The following is a 12,249-nucleotide window of genomic DNA, read 5'->3' on the forward strand; positions in this document are numbered from 1 at the left end:
ACCCAACACAGCCAAAAATAAGTAAACTAATTAATTAAAAAAAAAAAAAAGATAAAGATAATGCTAAAGATAAAGACTTTTAAAGGCAGCAAGAGAAAAACAAAGAGTTACATGCAAGGGAACCCCCATAAGGCTATCAACTGATTTTTCAACAAAAACTTTGCAAGCCAGAAGGGAGTGGCATGATATATTCAAAGTGCTGAAAGGAAAACCCTGCAACCTAGGATACTCTACCCAGCAAGATTATCATTCAGAATTGAAGGAGACATAATAAGCTTCTCAGACAAGTAAAAACTACAGGAGTTCATCAATACTAAACCCATCTTGAGTCCTCTCTAAGTGGAAAAGAAAAGGCTACAACAAGAAATAAGAAATCATAGGAAGGGAAAAATCCCACAGGTAAGGGCAAGTATATGGTAAAGGAAGTGGTTCAACCACTTAAATAAGCTAGTACAAAGGTTAAAAGACAAAACTTATAAAATCAACTATAACTACAATGAACAGTTAAGGGATAGGCTTGAACATGTAAAATATGACATCAGAAACACAAAATGTGGGGAGAGGAGTAAAAATGTAGATCTTTTAGAGTGTGTTTGAACTTAAATGACCTCCCGTTTAAAACAAGTAGATATAGTTATAGGTCAACATATATGAACCCATAGTAAACACAAATCAAAAACTTACAAAAGACACACAGAAACTAGAGAGAAAGGAACACAAGCATACCAGTAAAGAAAATCACCAAACCAGAAGGAAAGAAATGAACAGAAGAAGAAAAGAACAGAGAACTATAAAAACAACCATAAAACAAATAACAAAATGGCACTAAGTACATTCCTATCAATAATGACTTTAAATGTCAACGGACTACATGCTCCAATCAAAAGACATAGGGTGGCTGATTGGATAGAAAAAACAAGACCCAAGACCCATCTATATGCTGCTTATAAGAGACTCACTTCAGAGCTAAAGACTCATGCATACTGAAAGTGAGGTAATGGAAAAAGATATTTCATGCAAATGGAAACAAATGGGATATATATATATATATATATATACACAATGGAAAATTACTCAGCCATAAAAAGAATGAATTTTTGCCATTTGTAACAACATGGATGGACCTGGAGGGTATTATGCTTAGTGAAGTAAGTTGGACAGAGAAAGACAAATACTTCATGTTTCTACTTATATGTGGAATCTAAAAAATAAAGCAAATGGACAAATACAACAAAACAGAAACAGACTCCTGGATACAGAGAGCAAACTAGTAGTTACCAGTGGGAAGAGGGGTTGGGGGAAGCCCAGGATTGGGGAAGGTGATTAAAAGGTACAAACTACTAGGTATAAAATCAATAAGATACAAGGATGTAATGTACAGCACAGAGAATATAACCAGTATTTTATAATAATTTTAAATGGAGTATAACCTATAAAATATTGATACATTATGTTATACACCTGAAATTAACATAAAATTGTAAATCAACTATACTTCAATTAAAAAATTTGAAAAAATATGCTCAACATCACTAATGAGGAAAATGCTAATCAAACTAAAAATAAGTTACTAGGACATACCTAAAGTAGATCTTAAATTTAAAAAACTAAAAACACCAAGTGTTCACATGGAGGTGGATCATTTGGAGCTCTCATACATTGCTGGTGACAATGTAAGACAGCATAACCATTTTGGAAAGCTGTACTTCAGCTCCTTATAAAGTTAAACATGTACCTACTGTATCACCCACACAAAAACCTATACATGAATATTTACAGCAGCTTTGCTTATAATAGTTAAAAAATGGAAAACAGTAGCTATCATTCCACAAGTGCTTAGAAAAACAAACTGAGGTACATCCATACGATAGAACACTGTGCAGCAATAAAAAGAATGGACTTTAGATTCATGCGTAAACATGGATGAATCTGAGATGCATTTTGCCAAATGAAAGAACTCAGACCTGAAAGGCTACATGGTGTATGATTCCAATTATATGACATTCTGCAAAAGGAAAAACTATAGGGAGGAAAACAAGTAAATGATGCCTGGAGCCATGGGGTGGGCAGAAGAGTTGTCTTTAAAGGAGTAGCACAGGGGAATTTGGGGTTGGGGGTTAGAACTCTTCCGTATGGAACTGCGGTGGTAAATACATAACTCTATATACTTGTCAATCCTTTAGATGTATACACCACAAAAATAAACAACTATTTACTGCACATTAATAGAAAATCAACAAGGATGTGAATAAAGGTGGAATATAGACTGTGCAGAAAAATGAAGGCCATAGCTACCTAACTGGATGTCAAAAAAGGATGTCAAGATCAGAAAAATAAAGAAAGGAGAGAAGTCTTCAACTCCTTATTCCACTGAAAAGTCCTTGCTTTCTTTCCTTTCTCTGGTGCACTTGTCCTGCAAAATCCCATTACATGTCTGGTCAGCTCCCATACATGGCTATTGAGTGCCTCAAAGTAACTAAAATCTTTACAGAATAAAGCTATTCAACCCCATGTATTGTCCTATTTTCCCCAGCTAAGCTCTCTTTCACATTTCTCATGTTCCCAAAACCCATTTTTGAAATTACCTAGCATTTCCACCATATCTCCCCAATACTCTCAGCAGATAATCTGGTGATCTCTTTCAATGTCTTGAGCCTTGATCCTTTCCTTTTATTTGCCAGTGTACGGATTAATTAGTTGGTTCTCTATCATCCTCCAAAAGTGAGCACTGAGGTTGTTTTTAGTGTGATCCTGAACTCAGGGATTTAAAATTATTTTATTATGTTTTTATCCACTAAATTATTGTTCTTTTTGATACTCACATTTTATCAATTTTGGCCAGTAGGAAATACTTCAAATTGGACCGTTATCCTGCTGGCACAACCTCAGTAATCACTGATAGCTCTTTTGCTTTCCAGTATGACAAAATTTCCAGATCCATATTGTCTATATCTTGTCTGAGACTGGGATTCAGCCATTTGTTCAAGAAGCCTTTACTTATTTTAATTTTTAAAAAGGTTACAAGCTGGAAATTGCAGGGTGTTCAGAATTACAGGGTGTTTTCTATTCTCTTTTTGAAGCACTCTCCTTTTGTTTCCAATACATTACTCTCTTCTAATTTTTCTCTAACTTAACTGGATGATTCTTCTCAGTCTTTATAAATGTTGATTTCCCACACAATCTCAACATACACACACTCTCTGGGTGATCATATCTATTCTTCTAATCTACATAAACTACACCCTTGTGACAATATTTTTCAATCTAAGCTACCAGCAAGGGTCTCTCTTATAAACTTTCTATTCCTCATCACATTTCTTCATTCTTTTTTCTTTTTAAAAATCCCTCCCTTACACGTTGCACCACCCTTTGTCCCCTCCATATCTGTGAACGTCACTCCACCACCACCCATGAAGATTTTCAAGCCAAAATCAAGGGGTCCTTGTGGGATCCCCCTCTTTTTCTCATTTACCACTTGCAGCCCATTACTGAGTCCTGTCAATATGAACCACTACCAGAGTGGACCACAACACCCTAACCTCCAGAAGTATTCAGCACCTCCTAATGGGTATTCTGCCTTGACTCTTGGACCCTCTTCAGTCTACTCTCAGCAGAGCACCTGGCAGAATTTTAAAAAACGCTTAGACATTTACTAATCTCAGCCTAAAACCCAAGGCTTACCATCACATTTAGAATAAAACCCAACCCTTTATCATGGCCTTCCAGGCCTCTGTTTACTTCTCAGCCCTGATCTCTTCCCTTGTTCACACTTTGCCAGCCAAATGGCTGTGCCTATTCCTTAGACACACCAGGTTCATTCTTCTCACTGAGTCTCCACTCTTTCCAATAACTCTCCTGGGAATGTACTCCCCTATCACATCTCTTATTTCTAATAGCTCTCTTAGCAGTTTCCTTCATCCATCTGGAATTTATAGCAAATGTTTATTAAATAATAGAATGAATAAGTGGATAAAGCTGAATAAATCAATATTTCTTTCTTCAATTTTGTTCTCCTTCAAAAATCTTCAATTTTGATGTCAGAATGAGATCAAGTACCAGGAGTAAAGGGAGAGGAAAGATACAAGAACTTGAAGGTAGGAAATGCTTAGTATAATTATTGTAGTTCAAGTACTTGAAAATTCAATGAAGAACATGTAGAAGTAAACTGGCATCTCTGTTGGAGTCTTATGTGAATATTAAACTTTAGATTGTTAACAATAACAAGGACACATGATATTTAGATCTATAGCTTAGGCAGTTTTAATTGATATGGAGACACGCTACTGAAATGCCTATGCTCCTAAGATTGTACCAAATTTTCACTTAGAGTTCTGTGATGTGAGACTTGAAAATTTGTGACAAGAAATGGAAAAAAACACTATTTTCATATATGTGTGATATGGTTTTCCTTGGTTAACTATGAGAAACAATGTTTTCAGGGAATTTTACAGCACTTACAGTCTTGTTCTACTGTCTTTTGGCCTCCATTATTTCTGATGAGAAATCAGTAGACATTCAAATTGTTGTCCCCTAACTGTAATGTATAATTTTTCTCTAGATGCTTTCATGGTATTTTTACTTTGATTAATTTTTTTTTAACAGTGTGACTATGATGTGCCTAAGCATATGGTTTTCATTGCATGATAATGATAAATAAATGATAAATAAATAAATGATAAATAAAATAAATGATAAAATGGTAAATATATCATTTACAAAATTTGAGAATTTTAAATCTATTATTTCTTCAAATATTTTTTCTGCCATATTCTCTCCTCTCCTTCTGGGATGATAATTACACATATGTTAGATCCTTTGTTATATTCCTATAAATCCTGATCATTCAGTTTCATTCTTTTTTCCCTCTGTTACTCAGATTGGATGATTTCATTGATCTATCTTTAAGTTCACTGATCCTTTCTGCTATGTATTCATTCTGCTTTCAGCCCATCTACTGATTTATTTTTCACATTTCATGTTTTTTTCATTTTAGAATGAAAAACTTGATTCTATTTTATAGTTTCTATTTCTTTGCTGATATTTCCTATCTTCTTATTCATCACAAGCATGTTTTCCCTTACTTCACTGAGCAGAGTTATAACAGCAGGCATAAAATCTTTGTCTACTAATTCTAACACAGAGGTTACCTTGGGATTAGTTTCTGTTGATTGTCTTTTCTCTTGAGAATTGTTGATATTTTCTTGGTTCTGCATTTGCAGAGTGATTTGGCATTATATTCTAGACATTCTGAATATTATGTGTGGTGGCTCCAAATTCTGTTACTTTCTTATGAGGAATGTTTATTTTTTGTTTGTTTGATGTTTGTTTGTTTAGACAGACAATTAACTTGTTTGGACTCAAACTGAAAACTCTTTCTCTTGGGTGGAAGCTCCAATTTAAATTATACTCCCTTATCCTTAGCTGGGTGGCTTCTGGTTGCATGGTTCAGGGGTTACCAGAGATTTGGGCACAGTTATATAGAGAAGCTGAGGGTCTTCTCTATTTATCTCTCTTTTCCAGAATTCCCCCTTCACTATCCAGTTGCTGCAGTTTCTTAAATTCTTTCTTCTAGTTCTTCAGTCTACAAGGACTATCTATGGGTTTTAATAAATACTTTTAGCAACACCACTAGGCACTGACTACCTGCACCCTCAGGTTAAAAGTCATAAAAACAGGAAGCTCACCAAGGTACTTTCCTTTCCCTTTGTCCAAGTGCCGATTTCCCTCTTCCTTTTGGTCACTCTCCAGTAATTTCAGGTACATTTTTGTCTATTTGTTTTATTTTGTTTTGATTTTGCAGTGAGTTTATAGTTGGTATCTTTAGGAGACTCAGTATGATAGAGGTGTATTTAGCTATCCTGGCAGTGGAGTTTTAAGGAATATTCTTTTTTAAAAAAATTTATTTATTTTATTTATTTATTTTTGGCTGCATTAGGTCTTCGTTGCTGCATGTGGGCTTTCTCTAGTTGCAGCGAGCGGGGGCTACTCTTCCTTGCGGTGCACGGGCTTCTCATTGCGGTGGCTTCTCTTGTTGCGGAGCGTGGGCTCTAGGCACGTGGGCTTCAGTAGTTGTGGCACGTGGGCTTAGTAGTTGTGGCTTGTGGGCTCTAGAGCGCAGACTCAGTAGTTGTGGCGCACGGGCTTAGTTGCTCCGGGCATGTGGGATCTTCCCGGCCCAGGGCTTGAACCCGTGTCCCCTGCATTGGCAGGCGGATTCTTAACCACTGCGCCACCAAGGAAGCCCAGGAATATTCTTTTAAGAATAAAGTTGACTTAAAATTTTAGTATTTTTGATATCAAAGTACTAAAATATATTTAAATGAGAGATAATAGTTAGTCTATTATTATCCAAAATCAAAGTCTTTTTTTTCCCTTCAAGACTTTGCTTGGACTTTTAGAATGAAAAATTATAGAATAGTTTCATAGTTTATCCTTTTCTGTAACTTATTAAATGCGATTTTCATTACTTGGTTTTATTCAGTGACTATTTTGCATAGGCATAGTTTTTGACCATGGATATACATTGAAGGGTAAATTAGAATATCTACCCTTAAGAAGCTCTATTTAATAGAGGAGACCAAATACATCAACAAGTATTGTAACAGAGGTATTAACTGCTATATCATAGATAGGTCCAAAGTGCTTTGGGAACACATGGAAAGGTAAAATTAGTTTGCTTGTAGAGTAGGTGTGGAGGGACCAAGGAAAACACCATAGGAAAGATAAGATTTATAAACTGAACCTTGAAAGTTTATAAGAGCTCACAGGTAGTTCAAACAGCGAGTAGATATATATATGTATATATGCACATGCATACATACTGAGGGTCAAAAGCCGTGTATAGTTACCTTTTAATGATGCTGTACACACTATATAGCTATAAATTTAATTAATTTGATACCATAATTGACATTTCAGGAGAGAATGTGATTTCATTAGGGAAGGCAATGATTTCTTTAATTCATTTTGAAAAACTTTTAATTTTGAAATATTATAGATTTAAAGGAAGTTGCAAAGATAGTACAAAGAGTTTCTGTGTATTCTTCACCCATCTTCTCCCAATGGTCACATCACACATAATTATAGTACAATATAAAAACCAGGAATTTAATATTGGTATAATGTATGTGTATAGCTCTATGCCATTTTAACACAAGTATAGATTTGTGTAGCCACCACAGCATCAAGATAACAGAACCATTCCGTCACCACAAAGACCTCCCTCATGCAACCCCTTTATTATCACATGTACCCGCCCCCTCCAACTATCCCTAACCTCTGAAATCCACTAGTCTCTTTTCCATCTTTATAATTTTTTCATCTTGAGAATGTTATATAAGTGGAATCACCTTATATGACCTTATGAGACTGGCTTTTTTCACTCAGAACAATGCCCTTGAGATCCAACCAAATTGTTGCAAGTACCTATATATATTGCTGTATGTTTTTCTCTCAACATTACTCTAGCTGCATTCCTAACTGTTGATAAGTTGGGTTCTCATTTTCATTAAATTCAATATATATTTTTATGTCCCTTTAGACTTCTTTTTGAACCCATGGATTATTTTGATTCCAAGTGTTTGTAGCTTTTCCTGTAACCTTTCTTTTACTGATATTGATTTAATTCCATTGTGTTCAGAGAACATACTCAGTATGATTCCAGTTCTTTTAAAATTTGTTGAGGTATCTTTTATGACTCAGGATAGGGTCTGTTTTGGTAGATGGTCCATGGGTACTTGAAAAGAATATTTGTTCTTCTGTTGTTGGGTACAGTGTTCAATAAAGGTTTCTTAGCTCCTGTTAGCTGATATCTTTGTTGAGTTCTTCTCTAGTCTTGTTGATTTCTAATTGTTCCGTCAATTACTGAGGGAGGACGTTTAAAGTCTCTAACTGTAACTATGACTTTATATCTCCTTTCACATCTATCAGTTTTTTTTTTAATTGAAGTATAGATGATTTACAGTGTTGTGTTAGTTTCAGGTGTGCAGCAAAGTGATTCTTTTTCAGATTCTTTTCCATTGTAAGTTATTACAAGATATTGACTTTAATTCTCTGTGCTATGCAGTAAATCCTTGTTGTTTATCTATTTTATATACAATAGGGTGTATCTCTTAATCCCAAACTCCTAATTTATCCCTTCCTCCCCATCCCCTTTCCCTTTGGAAGCCATAAGTTTGTTTTCTATGTCTGTGAGTCTGTTTCTGTTTTGTAAATATGCTCATTTGTATCATCTTTTTAGATTCCATATATAAGTGATATCATATGATTATTGTCCTACTCTGTCTGCCTTACTTCAATTAGTATGATAGTCTCTAGGTCCATCCATGTTGCTGCCAATGAGATTATATCATTCTTTTTTATGGTTGAGTAATAGTCCATTGTGTAGATCTCAATCTCTTTCTCTCTCTCTCTCTCTCTCTCTCTCTCTATCTATATATCACTATATACATCTCACATCTTCTTTATCCATTCATCTGTTTAGATTGCTTCCATATCCTTGGCTATTGTAAATAGTGCTGCTGTCAACATTGGTCACCCACCCTCTCTTCATCCAAACATCCAATCCGTCAAGGAAGAAGTCTGTGAAATTGGGCGTGAGGGTAGAGAATGGCATTTCCTAAATCAGTTTTGGCTCTGGGCGTTAAATGTGGGTGGAACCAGAAGGAGGGTCCAGTGCTAGGTTTATGAAAGCAGGAAACAAGACATCTTGATGTTAACTATCATCACAACTGCTGCAGTTCTTGCTGGGTCGACTTCGTTCGTTCTTCCCTGGAGGTAGGGACTTGCAGGGGGCAGGGGAGAAGCTGAAAGTATGGAATGTCAGGGCTTCTTGTGCAAAAAAGTGGGTCAGGAGTGGGGGTGGGCTGGGGGGATGGGAGGAATGGGGGATGGCTAAGCCCCCACATGTTCTGGGGAAGGCCCACACAGGAGAAAGATGGATGGGCCAGGACTATGTACTTGGAAGTACTGGCTATGCCCCTGGGACCCTGACCCTTACCGGGGTGTGAGCCTGGCAAGTTGGTTTTACTTTTCAGTTGACACTACCCTGTCCTAGGCTCTGGGCTAGGCCATGAAGTGGGGAGGGGGGTGCTTGGCAGGAGCAAGATGGAGGGGAGGAGAGGAGAGAGGGGGGTCTGCCTGGAATGCTTTGGCCTCACCCACCCCATGCTCCAGTCTAACAGTGACTGAAGGAAGGAACCCACCACCATGGGCAAAGAGAAGACCCATATCACTATCATCAGCCATGTGGACTCTGGCAACTCCACCACCACCACCGGGCATCTCATCTACAAGTGTGGAGGGATCGACAAGAGGACCATTGAGAAGTTTGAGCAGGAGGCAGTGGAGGTAAGGCACCCGCGGTGTCTGTGTCTAGGACTGGTGGGGAGCTGGAGGAAGGATGTCCAGCTCCTGGGTGGGTCTGGTGGCAGAGCATGGACAGCAGGGTGTGCTGTCGGGTCTAAGGCACCGCTGAAGTTGCCAGGCTAGACCCCTCTGCTCACCATCGATGCTGCTCTACTCACTGCCATCCCTCTGTAGATGGGTAAGTGCTCCTTCAAGTACACTTGGGTGCAGGACAAACTGAAGGCAGAGAAGGCAGAGAGAGAGCAGTGGCATCGCCACTGACATCTCCCTGTGGAATTCTGAGACCAGCAAGTACTACATCACCATCATCAATGCCCCGGACCACAGGGACTTCATCAAGAACATGATCACGTGCACCACCCAGGTAAAGCAGCCCATGTTCCCAGGGGCCTTCCTATGGGGGAGGGGTGGTGGAGGGAGGGAGGAGAGGTTCAGAAGGGGAGGAAACTTAGGCTTTATTTCTGGGACTTGGGGAAGGTCAGTATCATAAGCCTTAGAAGGTTTTCCTCACCCCATACCAATCATCAATTCTGAAAGAACTGGAGGACAGACTCTAATGAGGAGGCTTGGACACCATCCCCCTTTCAGGCTAGGGCAGGGACCAGGTTTTCTGACACCCAGACAAGTAGGTCACTTGGGGTCCAGGAGGAAGGAACTAAAACCTCATGTGTGCGACTGGGTGAGAGTTTAACTGGAAGGTGGGACCTCTGTGCACAGCAGCAACCAAGGGACCCACGAATTTGTCCACTTTTGGAGAGCGTCCCATCCCGTTCCATACATTCCCAGAGCTTTACCAAGGGGCCTGGGCCTGCCTGAAGCTCTAGCGTCTTCCCAGCTGGTCCAGCGCTCCCTCCCCTAACTAACCCCTTGACCCCGTGGTGTCTGTGTCCTGCAGGCTGACTGCGCAGTGTTCATCGTGGCCGGCTGCTGGGCGAGTTCGAGGCGGGCATCTCCAAGCAGGGGCAGACCCTCAAGCACAGGCTGCTGGCCTTCACCTTGGGCGTGAAGCAGCTGATCGTGCCCGACAACAAGATGGACTCCACCGAGCCCTCCTACATCTCCGCGCGCTTCCAGGAGATCATGGAGGAAGTGAGCGCCTACATCAAGAAGATCGGCCTCAGCAGTCTTTGTGACCATCTAGGGCTGGCACAGCGACATGCTGGAGCCCAGCACCAACGTGAGAGCGGGCTGGGTCCGTGGGCGGCCGGGCAGGTGGGCAGCTGGGGTGGGTCCTGGTCCTGGTCCTGGTCCTGGGGTGGGCACCCAGGTAGCCACGCCCCAGGCTCACCTCTCTTTGCTCCGCATCCCCATCCCCGCAGATGCCTTGGCTCAAGGGCTGGAAGGTTGAGTGAAAGGAGGGCAGTGCCACCAGGGTGACTCTGCTGGAAGCTCTGGGCTCCATCCTCCCTCCCACTTGCCCTGTCAACAAGCCCCTGAGGCTGCCTCTGCAAGACTTGTACAAGATTGGAGGTGAGGTGACAGGGCTTCTATAGGAATGATGGAGTTGAATGAGCTCTGGTGTCTGATTTGCCAGGGTTCAGATCCTGACTTGTGAGCTGGGATAAAATGCCAAAGCCCCCAGCATTTCCAGTTTATCTGATACATAGCATAAATAGCCAGTCATCAGATTCAGCGCTTCCTACCATTGCTGCAGGTGACCTTGGTCCTTGATCCCAAGAACCAAGGAACCTCCCAGGAAGCCAGTTCTCACTGGGTGGGTCTAGAATTGTTGTGACTGCCTGCCCTTCTCCTATTGCACAGGTATTGGCACTGTGCTCGTGGGCCGTGTGGAGACCGGCTTCCTGAAACCCGCATGGTGGTCATCTTTCCTCCAGCAATGTCACCACTGAGGTCAAGTCTGTGGAGATGCACCACGGGGCCCTGCCTGAGGCCCTGCCCGGTGACAACGTGGGCTTCAACGTGAAGAATGTGTCCCTGAAGGACGCGGCCACGTGGCCAGAGACAGCAAGAATGACCCCCCAAATGGAAGCCCGTAGACTTTGTGGTACAGCTAAGCGCCTGGGGAAGTCAAGGGCCTTGGCGCTCGTCGGTGGTGGAAGTGCTTGTTAGGAATTAGTCCTGAGGGACTTCCCTGGTGGTCCAGTGGCTACGGCTCAGGCTCCCAATGTAGGGGGCCTGGTTGGATTCCTGGTCAAGGAACTAGATCCCACATACTGCTAACTAAATTTCCCAACATGCTATGAAACTAAAGTTCTATTTTAAGGCCCATAGGCTTTGAAGTGTTTCCCTACACAGGGCTCTATCCCAACCTTCTCCCGTTTCCCTCAAACGTAAAACTATATTACAATGGCACAGTGTCAGTAGGTTAGTCCAACACTACCATGTCCGTCCCTCTCACCCACCCTCTCTTTAATATGTATTTTTTTTAACTAAATTATAGTTGATTTACAGTGTTGTGTTAGTTCAGGTGTGCAGCAAAGTGATTCAGTTCTCTCTATATTATCTAACTATATCTATATCTATTCTTTTTCAGATTATTTTCCATTACAGGTTATTACAAGATATTGACTATAGTTCCCTGTGCTATGCAGTAGGCCTTTGTTATTTATCGATTTTATATATAGTCGTATGTATCTGTTAACCCCAAACACCTAATTTATTGCTCCCCCCCACCCTCACTTTTCCCTTTGGTAACCATAAGTTTGTTTTCTATGTCTGTGAGTCTGTTTCTGTTTTTTAAATAAGTTCATTTTTATCATTTTTTTTAGACTCCACATATAAGTAATGTCATATGCTGTTTGTTTTTCTCTGTCTGACTTCCTTCATCTTAGTATGAAAATCTCTAGATCTATTCCTGTCCTCTCCTCCTCTCCAATCTGTTCCTGCCCAGCATGCCCCTCTCCACTTATAATGGAAAAGAAT

General features: G+C 40.4%; 1 pseudogene; it reads left to right on the forward strand.

Moving 5' to 3' along the window:
• Positions 1–9,207: 9,207 nt before the first annotated feature.
• Positions 9,208–11,363, forward strand: LOC132370136 (elongation factor 1-alpha, oocyte form-like; annotated as a pseudogene).
• The last annotated feature ends 886 nt before the right edge of the window (positions 11,364–12,249 follow it).

The sequence above is a fragment of the Balaenoptera ricei genome, chromosome 8 (assembly GCF_028023285.1).
Source record: "Balaenoptera ricei isolate mBalRic1 chromosome 8, mBalRic1.hap2, whole genome shotgun sequence".
Classification (NCBI taxonomy): Eukaryota; Metazoa; Chordata; class Mammalia; order Artiodactyla; family Balaenopteridae; genus Balaenoptera; species Balaenoptera ricei.